Below are 16,997 nucleotides of genomic sequence, written 5' to 3' on the forward strand. Positions count from 1 at the left end.
TGTAATCGCTTCCTCCAGCTCTTCGCACGTAATTTCACATAACCCCTCCGCTTCCCCGTTCACACTCGCCGCGTCTGGGATCTCTTCCAGGACGTTCCCCAGCTCCCTCTGACCCTCCCCGTTGCTCGCGTAGAATCTGCTAAAATGATCCGTGAACGCCTGTGCTATGCCCCTTTGTGTTGTAAAACGTCGGCCATCGCCGAGATCGATCTCATGTATTAAATTCCTGCGTCTTCTTCGTCTTTCCTTTATCACATAATGCATAGAGGGAACCTCGTTGGGCAGGAAATCCTGCGACCTCGCGCGTATCATCGTGCCTGCCATCCTCTGCGTCGCAAGTTGTACCAGCTTCGCCTTAACTCGGTGGACGGCCGTCTGGTGTAGGTGGTTGAGCTAACAGTTCCCGGAGAGCCGTAAAGGAAAACTCAGTGGTCGTGCGCTGCCAGTGAGAAACCTCCTTCCCGTAACCTAATAACGTCCTCCGTAAAACTGGCTTCGCGCACTCGATCCACCACTGCAGGGCACAACCGAAAGAATTTCGTCGACGTAGGCAGCCGTGCCACGCGTCCTCCACCATGCGTCGGCATTCTGCATCTCGCAGGTGGGAGACGTTCATCTTCCAATTACCCCTCCGTCTCCATACCTGCTGTCTATCAATATTAACCGTACAAATATATGCCTCGTGGTCTGTAAACGCTGTCGGCCATATCTCTGCGTCCACCGTCGACATTGCTAACACCCCTGAAACGTAGATCCGGTCCAAACGGGCCGTGGAGTGGCTAGTAAAAATGTATATCCTGGTTGGTTGCGATACTTCAGGTCCCATATATCGACTAATTCCATCCCGTTGACCAGCTCCCTAAGTTCTTGGCTAGTAGTATAGTTAGGTTGTTGGTCCTTTCTGTCGAGCACACAATTAAAATCTCCGCCGAGTATGCAACCATCGTATCGTCCCTGGAACAACGGTGTAACCTCATGGGTGTAAAAATCTGCTCTGTCCCATCTCGTATCCGAGCCTGACGGTGCGTATATGTTGATCAATCGTATTCGACCTATGGTCACGGCCGTACCACGGGCAGAAGGCAAATACTCTACTTCGTCTGCACGTATCCCTTCCTTTAATAGTATAGCTGTGCCAACGCCTCTCTCGTCACACGGGGAACAGTAAATGTCGTTACCGTAAAAGTCCGAGGGGGGAAGTACCCGAACTTCTTGTAATAGTGTTATGTCTAAATACGCAGCCTTTATCATGTCACTGAGTATCTTGATTTTTACCGGCGTCCCAATGCTATTGATGTTAACTGACCCTATCCGATAAGCTTGTTGCATGGCGGTCAACGTAGATAGGGTACCGTACGGTCACTAATTTTGCCGTACATAGGCTGCTGTCGGACTAACGTCCCCCGCCGTCCCCTCATATGGTCTGCAATTATTCCGTGCACTCTGCCGGTCTTACACCGGGAGAGTGCGTGGGAGCAGTTCCTCCGGCATCATCTGTTCCCCACGGGGGTGGCTCTTCTGACCAGTCCCCTAGTGTCCCATCGTTGTCGTGCGGTGCAGGCGCCGTAGCCTCCTCAGTAGCCTGTTGCCGTCTATCGAGCTCCTTCGCTGTGTCTGGAGCATCGTCAGCGGTAGGTCGGGCCGCAGTCCCGCTGGCCACCGTTGCATCCACGCCAGGCAGTTCTTCTGTATCCATGGTCGTCTGTTCTGTAACCGTAAACTTCTCAGAATTGTCTGCTAGATCAGAGTGGTCGTTCTCCACCGTGAGGCGGCGCTTCTTCCGGCGTTTTGGTGATCGCTGTTTTCGTTGCCGGGCCTCGGAATCAGAGGTCAGCATGGTCTCCAGTTGTTCGTGGGGTACGTCGGAATCATGCGCCGTCGTATTATCGACGTCTCCAAGTGCGTTATCTGAAGGGACCGCAAGCGGAACCGAAGAGAGGGCGTCCTGTGACTGCTGCAGGCGGTCCAGCGCAACGCCGTCTTTCTGTGGCTCGCCACGATCCGCCGCTGTCTGTGTGTTCTGGTACGCGTCTGTCTCGCGGCCCACGTCATCGCGTAATGCGGCGACGTAAGTCATGGGGAGCACAGTCGGATGCGGGGTGAGGGGTGGATCATCCCGTGGCAGCTGTAATAACCTTCGTTGAGCACACTCAGAACGTACGTGTCCCTCCTTCCCACATCCAGAGCACGCCCTTGGTTGTCCGTCGTAAATGACAATCGCCCTACAACCGGCGATGTACAAGTATGACGGGACGTGTTTTCGGAGTTCGATCCGTATTTGTCTGACGCCATTGAGGACAGGATAAGTCTTGAAACTCGCCCATTTTTCAGCCACGTGGGATAGGACCGTTCCGTAAGGACGCAGGGCATCTGTCACCAATTCTTCTGGCACTTCGAATGGCAGCTCAAAGACGCGGATCGTTCGGAGGCCCATGCCGGCGTGTTCAGCTGTTACCGCTCCAACATTCCCGTCCGAATGAGAGAAACGAAGTCCTTGTCGGTGTCGAAGTAGTAGGTCGTCACATGCCGCTTCATTTATGAGATTGACATAGACCACGCTGCTGACTATAGATAAGTGTATTGCAGCTAGAACGTCAGGTTCGATTTTCACCTCGTCACGTAAATAACGTTCGATCTCCTAAGCCTTCGGTCGAGCATATTCGTTAACAAAACTAAATTTCAGTGTCGATTTGCGGAACAACAAGGCCATGATTCGTTCTATGTATACCGCGACATACCGCTACACACGTAACGTAAACACATCTCGCGCAGACGTGCAGCAGGGACGTAAACACCGTCCGAACCGCTGCGCCGCCGAAGGCTGACTGCCATCTGAGCTACCGAAGCACGACTCACGCCCGGTCCTCACAGCTTCACTTCTGCCAAAATCTCGTCTCCTACCTTCCAAACTTTACAGAAGCTCTCCTCCGAACCTTGCAGAACTAGCACTCCTGAAAGAAAGGATACTGCGGAGACATGGCTTAGCCACAGCCTGAGGGAGGTTTCCAGAAGGAGATTTTCACTCTGCAGCGGAGTGTGCGCTGATATGAAACTTCCTGGATGATTAAAACTTTGTGCCCGACCGTGACTCGTACTCGGGACCTTTCCCCTTCGCGGGCAAGTGCTCTACTATCTGAGCTACCGAAGCACGACTCACGCCCGGTCCTCACATCTTCACTTCTGCCAGTATCTCGTCTCCTACCTTCCAAACTTTACAGAAGCTCTCCTGTGAACCTTGCAGAACTAGCACTCCTGAAAGAAAGTATACTGCGGAGACATGGCTTAGCCCCAGCATGGGGGAGGTTTCCAGAAAGAGATTTTCACTCTGCAGCGGAGTGTGCGCCGATATGAAACTCCCTGGCAGATTAAAACTGTGTGCCCGACCGAGACTCGGACTCGGGACTTTTGCCTTTCGCGGGCAAGTGCTCTACCTTTTTTTAAAAAAAAAAAATCTCATTTTGTTCGTTTTTGTTCGTTGAATCTGATCGGAGCGGATGTCCTAAGACACCCTTTTAAGTTCGTTGTTGATCTAGTAACTCAGTTTTTTTTTTTTATTACAGAGGGCAGCTAACCCTCTGACCGAACACGCACAGCTACCGTGTCGGCTTCCATCTGAGCTGCCGAAGCACGACTCACGCCCGGTCCTCACAGGTACACTTCTGCCAGTACCTCGTCTCCTACCTTCCAAACTTTACAGAAGCTCTCCTGCGAACCTTACAGAACTAGCACTCCTGAAAGAAAGGATACTACGGAGACATGGCTTAGCCAAAGCCTGGGGGAGGTTTCCAGAATGAGATTTTCACTCTGCAGCGGAGTGTGCGCCGATATGAAACTTCCTGGCTAATTAAAACTGTCTGCCCTACCGAGACTCGAACTCGGGACCTTTGCCCTTCAGGGGCAAGTGCTCTACTATCTGAGCTACCGAAGCACGACTCACGCCCGGTCCTCACAACTTCACTTCTGCCAGTATCTCGTCTCCTACCTTCCAAACTTTACAGAAGCTCTCCTGCGAAACTAGCAGAACTAGCACTCCTGAAAGAAAGGATACTGCGGAGACATTGCTTAGCCACAGCCTGGGGGACGTTTCCAGAATGACATTTTCACTCTGCAGCGGAGTGTGCGCCGATATGAAACTTCCTGGCAGATTAAAACTGTGTGCAAACCGAGACTCGAACTCGGGACCTTTGCCTTTCGAGGACAAGTGCTCTACCATCTGAGCTACCGAAGCACGACTCACGCCCGTTCCTCACAGTTTCACTTCTGCCAGTATCTCGTCTCCTCCCCCAGGCTGTGGCTAAGCCATGTCGCCGCAGTATCCTTTCTTTCAGGAGTGCTAGTTCTGCAAGTTTCGCAGGAGAGCTTCTGTAAAGTTTGGAAGGTAGGAGGAATTCTCCCCCTGGCGACCGGAAGGCAGAAGTGGAGATGACAATTGTCCAACATGAGAGCGGTGACAACGTTGCCTCCCATCCTTCGACTAGTTCCGGAAATATGTTGGGGGACTGGGCGCAAAAAATGGACCAACAGGAACAGAATGAAAATACAAATGCGACGATTGAGGATAGTCTCGGCCAGGGGCCGGGAGGGGTCGGGAAATGTTGAGCAACTTAGTGTGGTGAGGAGCGCCGGGGGTGCAGATAGACGCTTAATGACACCGCCCTCTAACTGATGAACACACGACAGGCGTACCGCATTGCAACGATAAACATTAATGGCATTCGGACTCCGCTTAAAATTCAAATGCTGAAAGATATGTTGCGCGCTGGGGACGTGGATATTGTACTCCTACAAGAAGTGCGTTTCACATCGCCGCCAGAGTTCAAAATGGTTCAAATGGCTGTGAGTGCTATGGGACTTAACAGTTGAGGTCATCAGTCCCCTAGAACTTAGAACTAATTAAACCTAACTAACCTAAGGACAGCACATACATCCATGCCCGAGGCAGGATTCGAACCTGCGACCGTAGCGTTCGCGCGGTTCCAGACTGAAGCGCCTAGAACCGCTCGGCCAAACCGGCCGGCGCCGCCAGAGTTCTACGGCTACGAGGCACATTATTCAGTGCACGATGAAAGTGGATGCGGTGTGGCGATTCTCACCAGGGATGGAATAGGACTGGAGGACGCCATGTCTCCCCCTTCGGCACGTGGCATAGCGATCACTGTCGACGGCGTTCGTTTCATCAATTTATACGCGCCATCGGGCTCCACAAAACGAAGAGAAAGGGCGACATTTTACACCGAAGAGATAGCACCGTTGTTCGCTGGACGCTATGATAACTACACTCCTGTAAATTGAAAAAAGAACACATTAACACCGGTGTGTCAGACCCACCATACTTGCTCCGGACACTGCGAGAGGGCTGTACAAGCAATGATCACACGCACGGCACAGCGGACACACCAGGAACCGCGGTGTTGGCCGTCGAATGGCGCTAGCTGCGCAGCATTTGTGCACCGCCGCCGTCAGTGTCAGCCAGTTTGCCGTGGCATATGGAGCTCCATCGCAGTCTTTAACACTGGTAGCATGCCGCGACAGCGTGGACGTGAACCGTATGTGCAGTTGACGGACTTAGAGCGAGGGCGTATAGTGGACATGCGGGAGGCCGGGTGGACGTACCGCCGAATTGCTCAACACGTGGGGCGTGAGGTCTCCACAGTACATCGATGTTGTCGCCAGTGGTCGGCGGAAGGTGCACGTGCCCGTCGACCTGGGACCGGACCGCAGCGACGCACGGATGCACGCCAAGACCGTAGGATCCTACGCAGTGCCGTAGGGGACCGCACCGCCACTTCCCAGCAAATTAGGGACACTGTTGCTCCTGGGGTATCGGCGAGGACCATTCGCAACCGTCTCCATGAAGCTGGGCTACGGTCCCGCACACCGTTAGGCCGTCTTCCGCTCACGCCCCAACATCGGGCAGCCCGCCTCCAGTGGTGTCGTGACAGGCGTGAATGGAGGGACGAATGGAGACGTGTCGTCTTCAGCGATGAGAGTCGCTTCTGCCTTGGTGCCAATGATGGTCGTATGCGTGTTTGGCGCCGTGCAGGTGAGCGCCACAATCAGGACTGCATACGACCGAGGCACACAGGGCCAACACCCGGCATCATGGTGTGGGGAGCGATCTCCTACACTGGCCGTACACCACTGGTGATCGTCGAGGGGACACTGAATAGTGCACGGTACATCCAAACCGTCATCGAACCCATCGTTCTACCATTCCTAGACCGGCAAGGGAACTTGCTGTTCCAACAGGACAATGCACGTCCGCATGTATCCCGTGCCACCCAACGTGCTCTAGAAGGTGTAAGTCAACTACCCTGGCCAGCAAGATCTCCGGATCTGTCCCCCATTGAGCATGTTTGGGACTGGATGAAGCGTCGTCTCACGCGGTCTGCACGTCCAGCACGATCGCTGGTCCAACTGAGGCGCCAGGTGGAAATGGCATGGCAAGCCGTTCCACAGGACTACATCCAGCATCTCTACGATCGTCTCCATGGGAGAATAGCAGCCTGCATTGCTGCGAAAGGTGGATATACACTGTACTAGTGCCGACATTGTGCATGCTCTGTTGCCTGTGTCTATGTGCCTGTGGTTCTGTCAGTGTGATCATGTGATGTATCTGACCCCAGGAATGTGTCAATAAAGTTTCCCCTTCCTGGGACAATGAATTCACGGTGTTCTTGTTTCAATTTCCAGGAGTGTATATAGTGGGCGGCGACTTTAAATGTGTCGTCGACAAAAAGGACCAAGTACCTCATTACGTGCCATACATGGAACTGCGTGCGTTGATTACCGAAATGGCGCTTCTGGATACCTGGGAACTGCAGCATGGTGACAGACCGGGTTACACGTTTGTCACGGGACACTTGGCGAGTAGACTTGATAGAGTGTATGTGACACGAGCTCTACGGACGGCGATACTGGATGCCGAAATCTGGCCAGCGGCTTTTACGGATCATATGGCGTATGTCTGTACGATTTCACTAACGCGTCAGAAGATATGGCGGAGTAAGGGTCCCCGGAAAATGAATTGTGCACTTTTACGTGACGCTGCATGTCGCCGGTCGATAGAGGCGGCATGGGAGACCAGCGTTCGCCGCCAACGAACATACACCTCAGTTCTCCAGTGGTGGATGAAATGCGCAAAACCAACGTTACGGAGAACGTTGATACGATACGGGCAGGACAAGTCGCAGTGGAACCGCACGACGGCTGACTTTTATTTTACAGCCCTGAGGGAGCTGACGACCCAACAACCATCGCCGGAAAGGCACACGGCCATGCGCAGGATAAAAGCCAAGTTATTACAGCTGACGCGACTAAGAATGGAAGGTATAATGGTCCGCGCGAGATTGGCGGACACAGTTGCTGCCGAAACCCCCCCCCCCCCCCCCCCATGCACCACGTAGTACATGAACGCCAACGACGACGCAGGACATTGATCAGGGAACTAATCTCTGAAACTGGCCAGCAAGTTGTGAACCAGCGTGATATTACTCATGTGTTTACTGACTATTTCCGCCAGTTATATGGACCTGTAGAAGTGAACCACGAGACACTACATGATGTCATCTCGGAAATGCCAGATAGAGGACCACCACTGGATGCAGAGACTTTCATCACAGCGATAACAGAGGACGAGCTGACAGAAGCAATTGCCATGGGGGCTCCGAACAAGTCCCCAGGACAGGATGGCTTCCCAATTGAATTTTACCGCGCCTTTGCATACCTCATGGGACGGACCTGGATTCAAATGTACAACGAACTCCTGTTACCACAGACTGAGATACCTGCCGAGTTCACGGAGGGTATCATCATCCCAATACCCAAACCACGCGGTGGCAGAAGGCCAGGAGATTATAGACCACTCACTCTCTTGAACTGCGACTATAAGATTTTCGCGCGCATCCTTGGGGCCCGCCTACGATCTTCAATTTCTGACGGACTCCTCATAGATCAAACTTGCCTCGGCGGTAAGAGTAACGTACATACGGCGCTCGGTGACTACCGAGATATCATCGCATTAGCAGCGGCATGCCGAGTGCATGGGGCACTAGTCGCTATTGACTTCGATCATGCGTTCGACAGAGTGGATCACACCTTTTTGCATGCGGTGATGGGCAGATTGGGAATCCCACAGGCCTTCATTCTAGTGATCATGCGACTGTTAAACGGCGTGCGATCAAAGGTCGCGGTGAATGGACGGGGCACTGACTACATTGTTATTTCAAGGTCAGTTCGTCAAGGTTGCCCCCTTTCGATATTTTTGTATGCAATGGCTTTGGAACCCTGTCTATATGTTCTCCGAAGACGGTTGGAGGGAGCGCCGTTGCCACAACTGACCTTTCATTGCCGCGCTTATGCTGACGATGTGATGCTGGTGGCAAGGACAGGCGACGAAGTACGCACGGCGTTGGCATGGATACAGCGATACGGGATGGCGGCAGGAAGCGTGCTTAATCTACAGAAATCGCGCTGCATGAATGTCGGTCGAGGATTACAACCGGGGGAGGAAGGCCCGCTCATGTCAGTTAAGACCATAAAATGTCTAGGTGTTACATTCCACACGGATGTGCAGCGGACAGCAGCGGATAACTACCGACGCATATTGAAGCTGATGCGGACACTGGTGATGTTACAGAAATTAAGAGCATTGGATATGATTCAGAGGGTGACCTAGCACCGAGACTCACTCACGTAGCGCATGTCCTACCTTTAACGCGCACAATGGCATCACGGATACAAGCAACTTTCGGAACCTACGTGAGTGTGGGACACCTGTTTAAGATCCAATACACAACGCTTACGCTACCACCTGGAGAGGGTGGACTTGGTCTAGTGAACGTATATGAAAAGGCACGGGCGTTATTCGTCAGTACGATTTTCCAACAGTGGCGCGGTCAATTTTGCAATATCTCGGGTGCTTTGGCCGATGTACTAGCGCCCACTTCAATGCTGCCCCCAGTCAATGTGGGACGTATTTCACCGAAGCTGTCACATTTCAACTCTATTTTTTTTTTTTTTTTTTTTTTTTTTTTTTTTTTTTTGGAGCTTAGCTATGTCAGAGATTCCTTCCCAACAACACGACTACCGACGACGCGAGATGTATACCAACTCTTACTGCGCCGGTGCCCCAGGAATACCCTGGAAAAGAAGTACCCAGACAAGAACTGGCGACAGATATGGCGCGTTATACGGAACGTTTACCTCCCAACGTCGGTACGCTCGACATGGTATGTGGTGGTAAATAGGAAGTTCGCAACGAATCAACGGCGGCACGCGATTCATTTGGCAGACACTCCACTATGTTTCGGCTGCGCAACAGTGGACACTGATGAACATCGTTTAGCATATAGTGGGACGGCACCAGTGTGGCACTTGGCACAACAGATATTGGCGTTCCTGTTACGCTCCGCCACTCACACAATTTCGTCAGACACACTTTTTTCCCCAAGAATCTTATTTTCCGGTCCAAAAAACCAATGCAGTGACGTGGGTACGGGGAATGGTGGTGGGCTACGTGTATAACGAATCGGAAAAGGATAAAATTGATTTTTGGCATTTTCTCCTGGATGGACACACGAAGTTGCAACAGCATAAGAGATATGGGCAAGAGTTCGCTAATTACTTGCGACTTACATTTACCGACCCGCCGGCCAGATGGGGTGTGACGGGTGAGAGATGAGATAGACGAAGAAGCCGAGATAGACATCGATCACACTTACGACCCCTTAGTTAATTTCGAGAAGACGACCCAGTCTTACACCAACGTCCGGGGAACGAGTCGATAGATGGCTCTCTTGCTCTATCGAACGTCGGGTCGTGAGCAGGTGTCGCCCCCGACACGAATTTCATTTCATTGCTACAGGAGCATGTTTCTTTTGTATCTGTACTATCCGGAATGTCTTCCTGTCTTTCATTTGGGCACTTTCAGTTTTCTTCATTTCCTTAATTTATGCGGTAGTACAACAACATGTATGTCAGTAAAGGTGGTACGTCTGACATTGGGAAAAAAAAGTTGGTAGCGTTCAAGCCCCGTAATCGCTGGATCGAATCCCGTTCGTCAGTTTTTTTTTTATTTCTAACTCAGTCATTTTCTTTACTATTTATATTACAATTGATATTTAAAAAAAGGTGGTAGAGCACTTGCCCGCGAAAGGCAAACGTCCCGAGTTCGAGCCTCGGTCGGGCACACAGTTTTAATCTGCCATGAAGTTTCATATCAGCGCACACTCCGCTGCAGAGTGAAAATCTCATTCTGGAAACCTCCCCCAGGCTGTGGCTAAGCCATGTCTCCGCAGTATCCTTTCTTTCAGGAGTGCTAGTTCTGCAAGGTTCGCAGGAGAGCTTCTGTGAAGTTTGGAAGGTAGGAGACGAGATACTGGCAGAAGTGAAGCTGTGAGGAACGGGCGTGAGTCGTGCTTCGGTAGCTCAGATGGTAACCGGCACGGTAGCTCAGCGTTAATGGATCAACAACGAACTGAAACGGGTGTCTTTCGACGTCCGCCCAGAGCAGATACAACGAACGAAAACGAACAAAATGAGATAAAAAAAAAGATGGTAGAGCACTTGCCCGCGAATGGCAAAGGTCCCGAGTTCGAGTCTCGGTCGGGCACACATTTTTAATCTGCCAGGAAGTTTCATAGCAGCGCACACTCCGCTGCAGAGTGAAAATCTCATTCTACATGTATAGGTGCTGCACATCTGGTCCAGTATATCTACTCCAAATTTGGTGGCATTGTAGTCCTCTGTTATTTGTGGTTTCATATTGATGTGGACTCATCGTGAGCAGTTGACGACAGTGCAACCATTTTATTTGGTTTTTATTTATATATCATAGAAAAACATAGACGCACATGCATTTCTGTTATTCGTGGACAGTAGCTAAGGCGGTACTTCAGGTTTGTTGGAGCGAATAGTGCCAACCAGTGTGAGTTTATCCTTCAAAAGATCATCTGCCAGTTTTACTGAGGTTAACCAGTCGTCTACCGTGATGTTTTTATTTGACCGTTGAAGAGTCTTCGTCATTTCCTTTACTGCACATAAAATTCCCCGAGAGGCATTCCATTTGTCTCTGTGCATTTTCCTAATTAAGGAGACGCGTCGACCATGTATTTTGTTTTGTGTCACAGGCTATTACTACTTTGATTCCATATAGATTTGGTTTATTTGGGATATACATGCGAAAAGGATATCGTCTACGATAACGCAACAGTTGCCCATCGACGGTAACAAATGGGTTTGGCTTATAACAGATTCTGCAGCTATGAATAAACAGTTCCCAAATTTCGCGTATTGGTGCGAAATAATCCTTCTCTTTTCTAGCTTGATGAGTTTCTTTGTTATTAAATCTCAGGCACGAGACTAAAAATTCGAACCTTTCGGAACGCATTGTGGCCTTGTACAAAGAACCGCATAAATCTGTACTGAACATTTGTCTTACAGACAGATGATTGTTTTTCAAAGCTGCTGTTATTTCGTAGATTCTAAGAAGGGCTTTTATCTCTGCTATGCATGTTTGGTTTTGTATGTGTGTTGTTTTGTATCTTGATTTCCTCCTATTTCTTCATTGGTATGTGCCACTATAGCATTTACCATCTCAACAGTGAAAAAACAAAAACAAAAAAGCCTCCTGAGGAGTCTTCGCTTCCTTAGCTTCTCCAGTGGCCAGCTGAATGAAGTGGATAGTGTTTCTGCTTGGCGTCCGACAACTTGAACGACTGGCAGATATTGCCGACCAGCGGTAACTATTCTTACGTTTTAGGACCTTTCATGGTGGCAACACAATATATGTATTTCTTGACGGTGCGGAAATTGTATCATCTTCTTCACTTTCAGATGTGAATTCTTTAGAATTTTCATATTCAAGCTGCTTTCGTTTCCGTCCACTTTGCCCAAGCACAAGATTGTCTCCGGGACTGGTTCGACTTACGTCAGTATTTGGCCCTGAGATATCTTCACGAACTGAATCGGTCATTACTATTTCATCAAGCTCTACGTTATCAAATTTTTCGTTGGAACCAGGATCAATGTCAGATCCGTTTTCATCTATTTCTTCTTCAATCATTTTCGTAAGCTTTTCTTCGAAATTTGGATCATCTCCACGCAGAATACTGATCTAAAACAATATAAAATAAAATCCAAATACTTGCCGGCACATATTACGTGCGTTATACCACCGCATGTACTTATTAAACCAATATTATTGCTTTCGATAGTTCATGCTGTCGCACTTACCCTATATAATTCTGGATACGTAGACGCAAACCCTTGTAAAATTTACGACACAGCACTCAACACTGCTGAATCAAATAAACGAATTCCGACAATGGACACGCACTGAACAGCCACTACGAAAGCTAGGAAACTACAATGAAGTATAGCAGTGTGGCGCGGAAAAGATAACAGATAAAGCAATGTTACCAATCGTGCGTCGTCACAACGACGAGGCTTTCTGCTACATCTACATCTACATTGATACTCCGCAAGCCACCCAACGGTGTGTGGCGGAGGGCACTTTACGTGCCACTGTCATTACCTCCCTTTCCTGTTCCAGTCGCGTTAAACAAAAGCATTAGCTTGTGCCAGCAGACTTTCTTTTGTACAAGCTGTTCGTGAAACAGTGGCGGATCATAAGCGTAAATTCTGAGGAGACCGCATTGGAAAATCCCCTTTCCTTCCGTTTTAATGTACACATACCTAGCGTTCCTAACGACGACGACGACCACCACTGCTACTACTATTACTACTAATAATAATAACAATAATAATGACACTTTTATTTACAAACGAACTAAAAGATGGGTTGTTTGGATCTCGTTATTTGTGATACAAGTTAATTCGAAAATCCTTCTTCTTACCGAATCTTTCGATGACGTCATCATACGTGTTTCTCGACTTTGAAGTATTCACTGTACTTCAATTGAGATAGGCCCAAAAGCAAGAGCTGATAAGCGATCGTGGGCCATACTGTTCCTCAAATACATTTTTACGCATTTACGACAGCAAAAGCTCCTTTCAACTGAAGCTCTTGTTGCAGGAATGGTAGCAATTAGATAAAATAGTTTGAAAGCGTCTGCAAGAATTGGTCCGTTTCATTCTCAGTCATTCTTTTGATTACGTCCCCCAAACTGTCAGAGAGAAATGTTTTTTATGCTGGGAAAACAATACAGTCGGACACATCACATATTTATCATAATGAATCCACACCGTGAGCGGGGAAAGGCTGAGCATAACTGAGTAGTATCGCCTAAATTGAGGAAGAGAAGTTTATTAGAATTTGAAGATCTTGTTTCCAGTTGTGTTAAAATATTATGCAGTGCCTTGCTGTATACCTGCTTGTATTTGCACATCAATGGATTGCACCGGCCGGAGTGGCCGTGCGGTTCAAGGCGCTACAGTCTGGAGCCGAGCGACCGCTACGGTCGCAGGTTCGAATCCTGCCTCGGGCATGGATGTGTGTGATGTCCTTAGGTTAGTTAGGTTTAATTAGTTCTAAGTTCTAAGCGACTCATGACCTCAGAAGTTAAGTCGCATAGTGCTCAGAGCCATTTGAACCATTTTTCAATGGATTGCCAATGTATTCATCAATCACACCAGCTCTATTCATGGAAACTTCAGGTTGCGGATTAGTCGAGCGTTTCTTACAATTTAAAAATGTGATCAATTTGTCTACCTTCCTTAAGCTTTTCTTGCAAGCCGTGCATTCTGATACAGCACTATTGGAAAACTGTGCATCATGATTTTTTGTGAAGAACTTTGAGAAGTAGTTCAGTCTTTTAAACATGCTTTCAAAAACAGAGATAAGAAAAAGTCAGTCTAGGAGCAATTTTTTAAAACCACAGGCTTCTCTTGTAGTCTTTGCACTAGAGTCTGAACTGTCAATTGTTTCATTTCAAACATCAATTGGCCGCAGTCGGTTTTCGTGAATGGGCGATATTATTTTGGCGTTACAGCCTCATTTGGTTTCACTGTTGGAAGGAATGCTTTTACCAACAATATAGACTAGAATTGCTGTGCGTTTGGAAGACCTGTGGAAGAAAGGAGGAATACCCTGAAGTGTAGAGACAAAATCCTTATTGATTTTATATAAGAACAGCTTTACCCCTGTGTAATCCATCACACAAATTATATTTTAGAAAACAGTCAGTTTAGAGACCCAGCTGATGTCAACAAGTAACCCATTATTGTGTTCCTCACATTATTTGTTGAAATTTCTCGACGCATCCGCCCACCTGCCTGCACTTGTTTAAGTCTAGTTATCAGTACGATATCTTCAGTTCCCCCGCTCAGATATAGCGGAAATTAGCGAAGTTCGGTGGCAGGAGGTTCAAATGGTTCAAATGGCTCTGAGCACTATGGGACTCAACTGCTGTGGTCATTAGTCCCCTAGAACTTAGAACTACTTAAACCTAACTAACCTAAGGACATCACACACATCCATGCCCGAGGCAGGATTCGAAGCTGCGACCGTAGCAGCAGCGCGGCTCCGGACTGGAGCGCCTAGAACCGCACGGCCACCGCGGCCGGCGGTGGCAGGAGGAACAATACTTCTGGTCAGGTGAATACAAGGTTATAGATACAGAATCAAATAGGAGTAATGCAGGAGTAGGTTTAATAATGAATAAAAAAATAGAAGTGCGGGTAAGCTACTACAAACAGCATTGTGAACGCCTTATTGTGGCCAAGATAGACACGAAGCGCACGCCTACTACAGTAGTAAAAGTTTATATGCCAACTAGCTCTGCAGATGATCAAGAAATTGATGAAATGTATGATGAGATAAAAGAAATTATTCAGATAGTGAAGGGAGACGAAAATTTAATAGTCATGGGTGACTAGAATTCGACAGTAGGAAAAGGAAGAGAAGGAAACGTAGTAGGTGAGTATGGATTGGGGCAAAGAAATGCAAGAGGAAGCCGCCTGGTAGAATTTTGCGCAGAGCATAGCTAACACTTGGTTCAAGAATCAGAAAAGAAGGTTGTATACATGAAAGAAGCCTGGAGATACTGACAGGTTTCAGATAGATTATATAATGGTAAGACAAAGATTTAGGTACCAGGTTTTAAACTGTAAGACATTTCCAGGAACAGATGTGGGCTCTGACCACAATCTATTGGTTATGAACTGTAGATTAAAACTGAAGAAACTGCAAAAAGGTGGGAATTTAAGGAGATGGGACCCGGATAAACTGATTAAACCAGAGGTTGTACAGAGTTTCAGGGAGAGCACTAGAAAACGATTAACAGGAATGGGGGAAAGAAATACAGTGGAAGAAGAATGGGTAGCTTTGAGGGATGAAATAGTGAAGGCAGCAGAGGCTCAAGTAGGTAAAAAACGAAGGCTAGTAGAAATCGTTGCGTAACAGAAGAAATATTAAATTTAACTGATGAAAGGAGAAAATACAAAAATGCAGTAAATGTAGTAGGCAAAAAGGAATACAAACGTCTCAAAAATGAGATCGACAGGAAGAGCAAAATGGCTAAGCAGGGATGGCTAGAGGACAAATGTAAGGATGTAGAGGCTTATCTCACTAGGGGTAAGATAGATACTGCCTACAGGAAAATTAAAGAGACCTTTGGAGAAAAGAGAACCACTTGTATGAATATCAAGAGCTCAGATGGAAACCCAGTTCCAAGCAAAGAAGGGAAAGCAGAAAGGTGGAAGGAGTATATAGAGGGTCTATACAAGGGCGATGTACTTGAGGACAATATTGTGCAAATGGAAGAGGATGTAGATGAAGATGAAATGGGAGATTCGATACTGCGTGAAGAGTTTGACAGAGCATTGAAAGACCTGAGTCGAAACAAGGCCCCGGGAGTACACAACATTCCATTAGAACTACTGACAACCTTGGGAGAGCCAGTCCTGACAAAACTCTACCATCAGTATTGTAACAAGGCCGGTCCCATTCCAAAATACCGTTATCCATGATGGCGGCCATGACGTCAGAGTCATTATGAACTGTTTTCATAACACCGTCACCATTCCAAAGCATCGTTAGTCGACAACAACAAGGTCGCACGCAGTGTATCCGGCACGTGTTGACTCTCTAGTCTTTATTACCGTAGCGGGTTGTGACATAGAGAGAGTTAGCGCCATCTCTCTTTACGCACGCAGTGTATACGGCACGTGTTGACTCTCTAGTCTTTATTACCGTAGCGGGTTGTGACATAGAGAGAGAGTTAGCGCCATCTCTCTCTATGTCGCAACCCCGCGCATACATACACGCGCTAGGCAGGACCTATATAAATCAATGCACGACCTACCTCACTCTCACACTGCTCGTATACTTCATTCATCCAATACTTGTCACGTCTTCGTAATTAAACGTGTAAAAATGAAACGATCACGAACCGCCGGTGACAGCAGCAGCAGCAAACGTGCTCATGTGGACGAAGTTCCATTCCCTGGTAAGTACATTTTCAGTATTCTGATATCTACACCCTTTAACTCTGTGTATGAGTGCTACATATATTTTATAATGCTCTCTATAAAGATCGCTCCTCCACTTGTTCTGTGTGTGTTCCGGCTTACGTTTTTTACCCTTTTAAATCTCTCTCTCTATAAAAATTGCTTATCCACGCCTTTTTTTTTTACCTCTAACTTGGGTGTCTGAAACTTTTATTTTAATTGTTACATTTGTTTTGTACTGCTCTCTATAAATATTGTTCATCCACGTGTTGTATGTTACGTGTTATACCCGTTTTCGATCTCTCTCTGTAAAGTTTACTAAGTCTTTTAACGGATTCTATGTTTGTGTATGTGTTAAGTCTTATATCCGTTTTGGACATCTCTATGTAAAGAATGACTTTCCACATGTTGTATGTGTTATAATTGTTATATCCTAGCCAGTAATGCCACCCGAGCCCGCTGCCAAAAGGTTGGCAGCATCAAAGTCCGGACGCCGTCCGCATAAGCAGCGCCAGCGAGACAGGAAATCGCCGCAAGTCTGCGCGCGCCACCGCTGGCTTCTGGTTTCTTATAAGCGCTGGAGTCGC

This window comes from Schistocerca americana, chromosome X (assembly GCF_021461395.2).
Source record: "Schistocerca americana isolate TAMUIC-IGC-003095 chromosome X, iqSchAmer2.1, whole genome shotgun sequence".
Lineage (NCBI taxonomy): Eukaryota > Metazoa > Arthropoda > Insecta > Orthoptera > Acrididae > Schistocerca > Schistocerca americana.